Here is an 11,046-nt window from a genome sequence, read left to right as displayed (position 1 = left end):
AGAGATAGAACTGGAGGGCAGCTCATCCCATTATTCTTAATACTAGGGCTCCAGAATATCAATAGAAAATTTCCTTTCCTTCTTCTGTTTACTATACATAACAGCCCTGATCAGGAGAAGTTTCTTATCTGCCTATTGCACTACTTCTAATGGATCTGGGGAAGCAGAATCTGGCTTGGTAGGGCTGCACTGAGTTTTGACTCAGCACTGAATGACTTGTGGTTGCAAAGATAAATTAATTTCTTATTGTTCTCTGTGGCTACAAGTCTATATCAAGGATATGTGGCTCTTGAAACCACCTAGTAGACCATCAAAGGATAAAATAAAACCCGTTTCTTTTTCTCTTCCTAAGCAGGCTCTGGAGTAATGGGAAACAATAAGGTATTGTTTCATCATTCCAAAATGCAGGTCATTTTAAGACCAGTACTTTATCAGTAATGCAAATATTGGAACATTATAATCTGTCCAGACTCAAAATTTTAGGCAATATAAAGAGCCTGTGGTTCAAAGATTGACATAATTCCAACATTTATCAATAGGCAAGAAATAGCCTAAAGGTTATCATCCAGGAAATGTATGATTTGGAAAGGATAATTTCCTCTGACTAAATTGGTGCCAATGAAACATCATCTTCCTTGTCTCTGTGGAAGTTGTTGTTCTTCAGTGAGGTCTGACTCTTCATGACCCCATTGAGCATTTTCTTGGCAAAGATTCTGGAGTGGTTTGTTATTTCCTTTTCCAGCTCTTTTTACAGATAAGGAAACTGAGACAAACAAAGTTAAGTAATGTGCCTAAGGTCACACAACCAGTAAAAGGCGGCATTTGATATCAGGAAGATGAATCTTCCTGACTCCAGGTCCAGCATTCTATCCATTGTGCCACCTTAGTTCCCCTGTCTCTGTGGAAAGGGTCTGCCTATTTACTTCTCTGAAAACAATCATATAATAAGATATAGACTCCATATAATAGACTCATCTCATTCATTATTCCTCATAGCAGAGCTAAAATATCTGTAACACTTTAAGGTTTACAATTGATTCTCATAATTGCCCTAGCAGGTAACTGTTATTATTATTTCACTTTTATTCTTGAGCCAACTTTCTTGGACTATAGTTTATAGAGAAGTCCTGACCTGTTTGGCTAACTCCCATTTGGTTGTTTCTTTTGCCAGTGAAAACATAGGACCAGTCTCAACCCTATCTTTATTCCTACCCCATCTCTCTCCCTGTTATCGCAGATGAGGAAACTGAGGCTAAGCAAGTTAAACAACTTCTCCAGGATTATACAACCAATATGCTTTTGAGGTACAATTCAAATTCAGGTATCTCTTTTTCAAAGCCCAGCACTCTATCTACTATGCCATATATCCATTCAACTGTGAGAACAAGGGTTAGTAAATGAATAGCTCAAATACTACACTGTCCAGAAAATGCAAAAAGGCCACTAGTCTGTTGTGTAGAGGCTCAATAGAAAGGTCTGAATGGGTTCTATTTATTATATCACCATCCATGGCATTTTGAATATATTGAAGTAATGGACTATTGTTCAATTTTTCTTATGTTCTTATCTTAGCTTCTCATATTGATTATAAACAGATTGGGGAAGGTGATTGTATTAAAAGAAATACTTTGACTCTGCTATAATAACTTACACATATTAGGGTTTTCGTGAATACCTATTGATTTCATCTCTTGAATTCTCTGCATAATTTTTTGTGTTATGTTTATGACTTTTGGGTTTTTTTTTCCTGCCTCAAGATAACAATCTTGTTACCCTGAAACTTTCCTGTGTCTTGGATCCTACTCAACCTGGAAGATCACTCAGCCTCAGTTGTCTTCCCTCTGACAGATCAGTTTCTTTTGGAACCTTTATTTTATAGGAAGTACACTGGTCAGCCCACCAAGGTACATTTCTCATGCTGAGCTTTGCTTCTCATTCTCTGTACTACTTTCTCTGCTATTCCCCTGTTTGAATTTTCTTTCTATGTCTCTATCTCTGTCTCTCTCTCTCTGTCTCTGTCTCTCTCCCTATCTCCCCTTCCTCTTGTTTTCTATGTTCCTTTCATTTTTTTTGTTTCCCCAAATGAGAATGTAAGTCCTTTGAGTACATGTAGTGTCTTTTTTTGCCTACATTTATTTTCTGAGCACTTAGCAGAGTTCCTGGCACTGACTGAATGCTTAATAGGTGCTTGTTGACTAGCTAATTGACTGATTTGTAAGCCATATGTTCCTCATGCAGAGCCAGAAGAATCAAGTTCACTGGGCCTATGGTAGTAACAGCAGAGGGTGGGATAGTGATTTTGTTTCTCTTATCTATTTATAATTCAAATTACTCTAGAATATTTCCACAGCCCCTGAGTGCATCCTTTTCAGTTACTCACACAACATGTTGGAGGCTTGAGAGGAAGTTTCAGATTCCATGTGCTCTTTCTATTGACTTGGGACTAAACTATTCCTGAATCAATATTTATTCTTCATTTTCTCCAGAAGCTGATTCTGTTATGTGCTAAATTAGTTACTAACAATCTGCCTCTCTTCTTAGTGTTTGTATATTTGTGTTGTTATATAGTTCTCTAGTTACAAAGTGGTCATAGCACTAACAAAGACCATGTTCATTTACATATGTATAAAAATGACGCTACTGACATGACATTTGTATAATATAAACTTCTAATGGTGATTTATTTTCATTTTTAAGTCCACTCTCATTCATCCATCCATCTCCCTAATAACCAAGTGAGATAACCCTGTGAGACAGCTAGTTGTATTAAGGGATACAGCTTTGACTGCTGAGTTACACAAGGTAGTGTGGGGTATGAAATTGTTATTAAATTTAAAGGAAAATATAAATTAAAAAGAAGGAAAATCCAGTTTTCTTTGACTCCCAAGGGAAAGTTTAAGTAAAACGTGTGTGTTCATGTGCATCTATGTGGTGTGGATATGTGTGTGTGTGTGTTTGTGTGTAATTTATATTCCCAAACTGTTAAAGTAGAAGCCTAGTCAATTTAGCTAGGTGCTAATATGATCTGGGAAATTAATAACTAACATATTAACTAGGTTAAATATCTCTACCTTTTGGGGAGGTGGTTCTGACTGATCTAAGTCCATCTTCTTCCTACTGCAAGAAAAAAGAAAGATTGTTTTCCATCACCTATAATTTCCCTTAGTTCTTCAGTAAAAGCAGACTATAAGAAAAGACCTAATATTTGTATTGGCTAATGTGTGTGTGTGTGTGTGTGTGTGTGTGTTTATTTCAGTTGTGTCCATCTCTTTATGATCTCATTTTGGGCTTTCTTAGAAAAGGTACTGGAGTGGTTTGCCATTTCCTTCACCAGCCCTTTTTGCAGATGAGAAAACTGAGGTAAACAGGGTTAAATGACTTTCCCAAGGTCACACAGCTAGTAAATGTCTGAGGCTATATTTGTACTCAGCTCTTCTTATCTCTATTCCTGGCACTCCATTCACTCAATCACATTATGTTCATATATACACATATATGTATGCATATACACTTAAATACATGTGTATACATAGTTACATCCTAAATGTTATGTATGTTTGCTGCCTTGCTACCATTTTTTACCTTTCCATTAGTTTATTTTATATCGAAGCTTAAATTTATTGTTTTTGTTTTAAATTAGTAAAATATGATCAATTGTCCATTGTCAATTGCTTTGTATAAAATTCCCATATACCTAAATGTATATATTTATATGACATATATTATTCTTATGTGTGTGTGTATGTGCATGGTTATGAATAAAAATGCAAATGTAGATATTAGTACCTGTACAGATCAGGTGCAGATATAGATGTAAACACAAAAAAGATGGGCCATGCATTTATCTAAAGTGACATTTAGCAAGTGGACAGTCCTCACTGGTAATCTAATAATGTTAACAGACCTGGATAAAGGCCAATAGGATTATTTATAAGAATAATGGACAAGAGCCACACACCATGAGAGGACATAGGTTATGATCTACACACCAGGGGAGATCATCCATGTGATTGATACCCTGATAGGCCAAAATATTAAATATATGTGGGTAAGTTAAATTGAATCCCTCTATATCTCTATCTTCATCTTAGTCTCTATCTCTGTCTATATATATATATATATATATATATATATATATATATATATATATATATACACATATTTAGGTCTATTTCTATGTGTTTATCTATCTATCTATCCATCTATCTATTTATCTATCTGTCTACACATGTGCCAATGTGTGTGTATGTGTGTGTGTATAGCTCATTATATCTTTCTACGTATATCCCTATCCTTGTCTCTATTCTTATGTCTGTTCCTATGTGTATGTCTCTTCCTATATCAATACCTATACTGATAGCTATATTTATTTCTATCCTTATACCTCTCTATTTATATCCTTTTCTAAGCCTGTATCAATATCTGTCCATACCTATATCCATATCTATATCTATACTCATACCAATATCCATATTTTCCTATACCTGTATCTCTAAACTATATCTCTATATTTGTTTCTATATCTATATATCTGCATCTTTTTTCCAGTTATAAAAATTTTGATGATATTTTTACACTGTTTCCTTTCATATTAAATAAGATTTGCAGTTGTATGATCAGCATATTGAACTAATCCATTAGTATATAAGCATATTTATATGCCTAACCCTACCTATACACACACATAAGCATGCATATGGACATATATAATTCTAGACATATTACATATTCATGTGCATATATATAATATTCAGTATACACATTTACCATTTTGTGTTTTTATGACAAATATTACTGATAAGGAATTAACTGACACTCAAATTTGTTTGATATACTTAATGATTCCAAAGCTTTTCTCCGAAAATATAAACCATTATTTTAAAATGTCAATATTCTAATAAGTTAATCCTTTACTTATTTAAACAAGCAGTTGACTCTTAAAAGGGGGAAATATACGAATTAACTTATTTTTTGCCAGTTACTAGATAAATTTAAATAATGACTAAATATAATGGTAATGGAATTTAAAGATCCCCTTGTATTGGCTTGGTTTTCAGGTTAAGTGTTATAACCCAGAGCTTGTGAATCCCATTTGTGGGATGAACTTTTTGATGTGAAGAGAGGGGGCTGAATTGGAAGGAGCTGGTGCCATGGATTTAGAGAGAGGCCCAAGCAGAGAGAGGCCAGAATAACTTCTGGGAGCTGGCATCTGGAGCCTGCTGCTACTGCTGGAGAAAGAGAAATGAGAACTGAGGACTGAACTGGGAAGTAGCATGACTTCCAGTATTGTGCCAGTATTTGTTCTGTCTGTTTTGATGTTACTTTGCCTGATTTGTCTGCTGGTAAAGGACAGTGCTGTTGTTGCAGAGGTTCTGGAGCCTTCCTGTTGGTTCAGAAGTCCTGAAGGAGGATTTTCTTGTTGTATGTTTACAGAAATCCTAAAGGAGGATCTTGCTGATGTTTTCAGGGGTCCAGAAATTGTTCTGCAGGCAGAGAGTGAATTGATGAGGAGACTGGCAATGTATATTTTGGCTTTGTTAAGCTTTGCCTTACCAGGAACAGAGATTGCTTTGAACTTGCCTTAGGTCAAGATGAAGAAAAGATGTCCCCTTGGGTATTGAATGCTGTGATGATATCATAACCTTGTTGTGGCGTAGGGGTAGATGGCCTTTGTGCTTTCCACTGCCCCTTTGAGAGGATGCTTAGTGGTGATGGATGTTATTGTAATTCAGTTGTGATCCAGGGGTGGAAAACTTTTGACTTTTATATGTTGTGACTGACCAACTGAAAGTATTTTGTTTATGATTGGAAACTAATCTCCAGTTGAACAGAGAGAAGACTTTGTGATTGACTAAATGAATGTACTTTCCGGGGATGGAGTACTTGGACCTTAGTACTTTGTGATTGAGTTGAGAATTTACTAAAAGACTGAGTTACTCTGTATTTTGATTTTGATTTTCTGTGAATGTTTTTCCTTAATCTGTCACTGAATAAATAGATTTTGCTCTGCTCATAATCTGAACGTGGAAATTGCTTGTGCTTGGCATTACACTAAAATAGCCACAAGAAAGAGGTTATAAGATGTCAGATATGATAAGTAAGAGCAACATTGCGGTATAACACAAACTCATTTGTAAAGCATTATGGAAGACAATGATGGAAGGTAATGTCATATGAGGTTTAAAATGACATGTTCCTGGACAGAGATGAGTATATACCTGACATGGTTTATGAAAAATATATTTGCCTGAAATCATGAAAATTTAATGAAAAGACAATTCACTTAAAAAGGAAAGAGGGAAAGAAAATACACATATATGTGTAAATATTATAAATGCATTATAAATGTTTACATATCCTCAAAGCTAAATAATATGAAGTATAGCTATGAACATTTTTTTCAAATAATAGTAGTTACACCAAAAAGTTCACAGGACACATAATCCTAGACAAGAGCCTACAGTTTCAGATGTCTATACAAAAATAAAAAATTCAATAAAAATAAGATGAGCTAGATTCAAAGTAGCAAAATTGAACTTCTGGGTATCACTGAGACTTGGAAAGATAAGAGACATGCCAAGATATAGTTCTGAGGGGAATATACATCATTTGAAAGGAACAATGTAGGTAAAAGTTAGTAGCAGAATTATTATAAGAGAATAGAACTTTAAGGTTTATAAATCATTTTATATGACATATCATTTTATACTCACAATGACCCTATGAAGTCAATGCTATTATTATTCCTTTTTTATAGATGTGGAAGCTGAAGCTCAGAGAGGTTTAATGACTTGTTGGGTGTCACATAGCTATTAAGTGACCAAGACAGAATTATATCTCAAGTTTCCTTGAGCCCAGATTGGTTCTACACCCTATGCCATCTAGCTGCTATAGCATTATATACTGACTTCTCACTGTTTGTGATCCCCATATCCAATCTGTTGCAAAGGCTGGTTGATTTCACCTTTGCAACATCTGTCAAGTACATCCCCTTCTGTCCTCTGACACTGAAATTACTCTGGTGCAGGCCCTCATCACCTTGCACCAAGACTATTACATTAACTGTTGGTGGGTCTGCATTCCTCATGCCTCTCCAACTCTCAATCATTCTCCATTCAGCAGCCACTGAAGTAATTTTCCTAAAATACAGGTCTGACTGTATTACACTATCATCTCTATAATCAAATACAAAGTCCTTTATTTGACATTCAAAACCCTTCATAATCAAGTATCCTCTTTTCTTTCCAGTCTTCTTACACCTTTTTGCTGTTGTTTCATCATTTCAGTTGTGTTCAACTCTTTGTGACCCCATTAGAGTTTTTCTTGGCAAAGATTCTGGCATGGTTTGTCACTTCTTTCTCTAGCTCATTTTATAGATGAGGAAACAGAGGCAAACAGGATTAAATGACTTGCCCATGTTTATAACTACCATAGTAACTGAGGCCAAATTTGTACTCGGGAAGATAAGTTCATGACCCCAGGCCTGACACTTTCCATTGTGCCCCCTACCTGCTCCTTACAACTTACTCCCTGTTACATACATTTCTAATTCCAAGATAAGTATGGAAGTTTATGTTGCCTCCTTCCTTTCCTTGCTATTCACCCTCTTTCTCAGCTCTGGTCATTCTTTTGCTATCTCCCATATCTGAAACATTCCCTGAACCATTATGTTAAGTGGATTTCCTTATTTCATTTAAGTTTCAACTAACATCTTATCTTGTCTTTTATAAAAGCCTATCTCAGTCCTTCTTAATGCTAGTGTCTTTCCTTGCTTAATTATTTCCTATTTATCCTGTATATAGCTTGTATATATTTGTTTACATGTTTTATCCACCATTATATTACAAGCTCCTTGAGGGCAGGGAAAGTATTTTACCTCTTTTTGTAATTTGACGTTTATTTATTTAACATTTTATAATTATTGTAATAACATTAAGCAAAATTCATTATTTAACATTTATAATTTAATGTTTTGTAATTTAACATGTAATATAACATTTAGCACAGGACCTGATACATTTTATTGCTCTTCAGTCATTTCAGTCATGTCTAACTCTTTATGACCCTAGTTGGAGTTTTCTTGGCAAAGACACTGGAGTGGTTTTTACAGGTTTACATTTTATAAATGAGAAAACTAAGGCAAACAGAATTAAGGGACTTGCTCAGGATCACACAGCTAGTAAATATCTGAGGTCAGATTTAAAGATGAAAGATGAGTCTTCCTAATTCTAGGCCCAGCACTCTATCCACTGAACCACCTAGCTGCCCATGGCTGGCAAATAGTAGGCAAATAATAAATATTGATTGATATCAAAATATCTAATTATGGGAAGTAATCTAGGAAACAGAGTGGATGAATGGTGCAGACTATTTGGGTAAAGATGATGATACTGTCATCATGATACTCTTTAAATCTAGTTAATTTTACCCAATTTTGAGTAATCCACCCCTGGCCAAAGAATTTGTAATTGTAAGTCCCAGCATGGCATTGTATTCAATCCATCTCTTCTGTAATGTTTTTCATAGTGAGTAGGTGGCATAGCAGATCCAGTGCTGGGCCTGGAGTCCAGACATGAGTTAAAATTCAACATTAGACACTAGCTATGCGACCTTGAACAAGGCTTTTAGACTCTCTTTGCCTCAGTTTCTTCAACAGTAAATAGTGATAATAATAATAATACCTGTCTCTCAGGGGTGTTGTGAGGATCAAATGAGATATTTTCAAAGTGCATAGCACCATGTTTGGCAAATCTAATTTATTAAATAAGTGATTATTTCCTTTCTTCCTCCCTCCCTTACTTTCTTCCTTTCCCCTTCCCTTCTTTCCTTCCTCCTTTCTTACCTCCTTCTCTCCCTGCCTTCCTCCTTTCCTTCATCTTTCCTTCCTTCTTCCCTCCCTCCCTTCCTTCCTTCCTTCCTTCCTTCCTCCCTTCCTTCCTTCTTTCCCCATTCCTACTTTCCTTCATTCCTTCTTTCCAAATGTGTTTATATATATAAACCCTTGTTACTTTGGGCTGTCATTTGTGAGTTCTTTTGGCCTTTTAGTGTAGCACATTTTAGACATTGTTAAACTCATCTATCAACTGACCATAATCATCTTCAACCCTTTTACTTTTACTTATTTTCCCTTTTTCAGGTTCAACTATCCTTTGTGTGTGTGTGTGTGTGTGTGTGTGTGTGTGTGTGTGTGGTGACTCTTTATTACAAAAATATTGAGGGCTTGAGGGTGGGCAGACAAGTCTATACATATTTACAAACTGGGAGAAGAGGTGCTCCTCACAGCGGAGAGGGTGCAGGGAGGTGCAGGGCTCCACTCACTTCTTAGACAGCTTTACTTGCTTGTGCTTGGGCGGTGCCCACTTGAGACAAACTGAGTCCACTGTGATGGGTGACTTCTTGTATTGGGCACTCTTAAGGTGCTTTTCCACTAGCTTGGGAGTGACACAGATGACATGCTGCCCCTTCCAGTATTTGACCATGTGGAGTGACTGCAGAGTACTGCTGATGTCACTCTGTGTGATGCTTGTCATCTGGCTTAGGTCTTTCATGGACAGTGTGTCCCGTAAGTCCCTCAAGATCTCCAGCAGGACCCAGGACCAGTAACTACGATAGCTCAGTTTGCCCAGGTCTGACAGTGGCTTCTCTGGAACTCTACTCTCCAACTTCGACAATTCCTAACTGAGGGCAATGAGGAACTTGCCATAATCTCGGCGTTGATATGGGGGGAGGGTCAGGATACAGGCCACATTATTCCCATCTGGGGACTCCTTCTCCTTAGAGAAGTAGCTCACAATGTGGGCCCCCTGTCTGTCCACCTCGGTCAAGATGTAGAAGACAAATGTTTCCACATCAAAGTACAGGGTCTTGTGGTCCAGGAAGAGCTTGGCTAATAGACACAGGTTCTGGCAATATATCTTATGGTCTTTGCCATCCTCCTCATACACTGAGATGTTGTTCTTTCGGTAGATTTCCTTGCCAGGTGGCTGTCTCCACTGGCACTGACCCAGATGGAAACGGTAACTCTTCTCAAACTTCATGTACTTCAGGCAGTATTCACAGAGCCAAAGTCTGGGCTGTTTCCCATAATCTTCTGGGAATGGGAAGACGTACCAGGCATCAATCTCATAGTTCCCAATATGAATCTTGTCCACTTACTTCACCTTGGTAATCGCCTCATGTTCCTTTTCTAGTGCTGCCTTTGTGGGATCCATCTCTGCATAGGTCTTCTGCACATAGCTGATCTCATCATGCTTGCGTTTCTGGTTTCGGGTGATCTTGCGCTCAGGCTGCTCTGCCAGCTCACTTAGGTACTTCTCAGAGTTCTTCAGAACTGCTTCTTTCACCGTCTTGGTCAAGGCTAGTCGATTCTTGTCCACCCATTTATCCAGCCGACGGTTAAAGCCCACATAATGTACGTAGAATTCCTCTAGTCCTTCTTGGTCATTCACAGGGGACTGAATCACCCCTGCTGAGTGCCAGGTACCATCCGGACTTCTCCACAGGTAGGTTTCTCCGATTTCCGCCGTGACCTCGGGCTCCCTGCGGGCTGGGGCGGAGGGGAGGTGCGGCCTGGGGACGGGGAGGTCCCTTCAGCCACAGTTTTCTCCCCGCCCCCGGCCTCGCTCTCCCCCGGGACTCCGACCTCAGCTGCAGTCGCTGAGCTTGCAGTCCAGGTTCAAGTATCCTAAAATTCTCTTTGATGTTTCTAATTCCTAGCCAGAGGAACACTCAGGATTCTAAAAGCTAATCAGACAGTGTCAGGTTCTATAGGTTATGCTTAAAGTTAACCTGTGGGCAAACTGGTGGGTTTTTCTTAACATATCTAAGATCAGTGATGATGAATTGCTTTGTCAATTGCCATAACTAAAATATCCTGGTTATATGAAATGTTTAGCAATACATCAACAGGATAAATCTCCAGATTCTTTTTTTCCAAAAGCAATGAGCTGCTAGAGAAAACCCATCCCACTTCCACTTCGAGAATACAGATCTTGATTAGAACTCAGTAAAAGAGATGGTATGTCTTGTTCAAAAGGAACTGACTGA

The 11,046-nt window shown here is 37.6% G+C and overlaps 1 pseudogene; it reads right to left on the bottom strand.

The window, feature by feature from the left end:
- Positions 1-9,205: 9,205 nt before the first annotated feature.
- On the bottom strand, positions 9,206-10,672 carry LOC138154859 (histone acetyltransferase KAT8 pseudogene; annotated as a pseudogene).
- Between the last annotated feature and the right edge of the window lie 374 nt (positions 10,673-11,046).

The sequence above is a fragment of the Petaurus breviceps genome, unplaced genomic scaffold (genome assembly GCF_028583685.1).
Source record: "Petaurus breviceps papuanus isolate PSGF00001 unplaced genomic scaffold, PetGlider_PUasm1.0 91133, whole genome shotgun sequence".
NCBI lineage: Eukaryota > Metazoa > Chordata > Mammalia > Diprotodontia > Petauridae > Petaurus > Petaurus breviceps.
The sequence above is the reverse complement of the archived record's forward strand: the minus strand, read 5'-3'. Positions and strand labels throughout refer to the sequence as shown.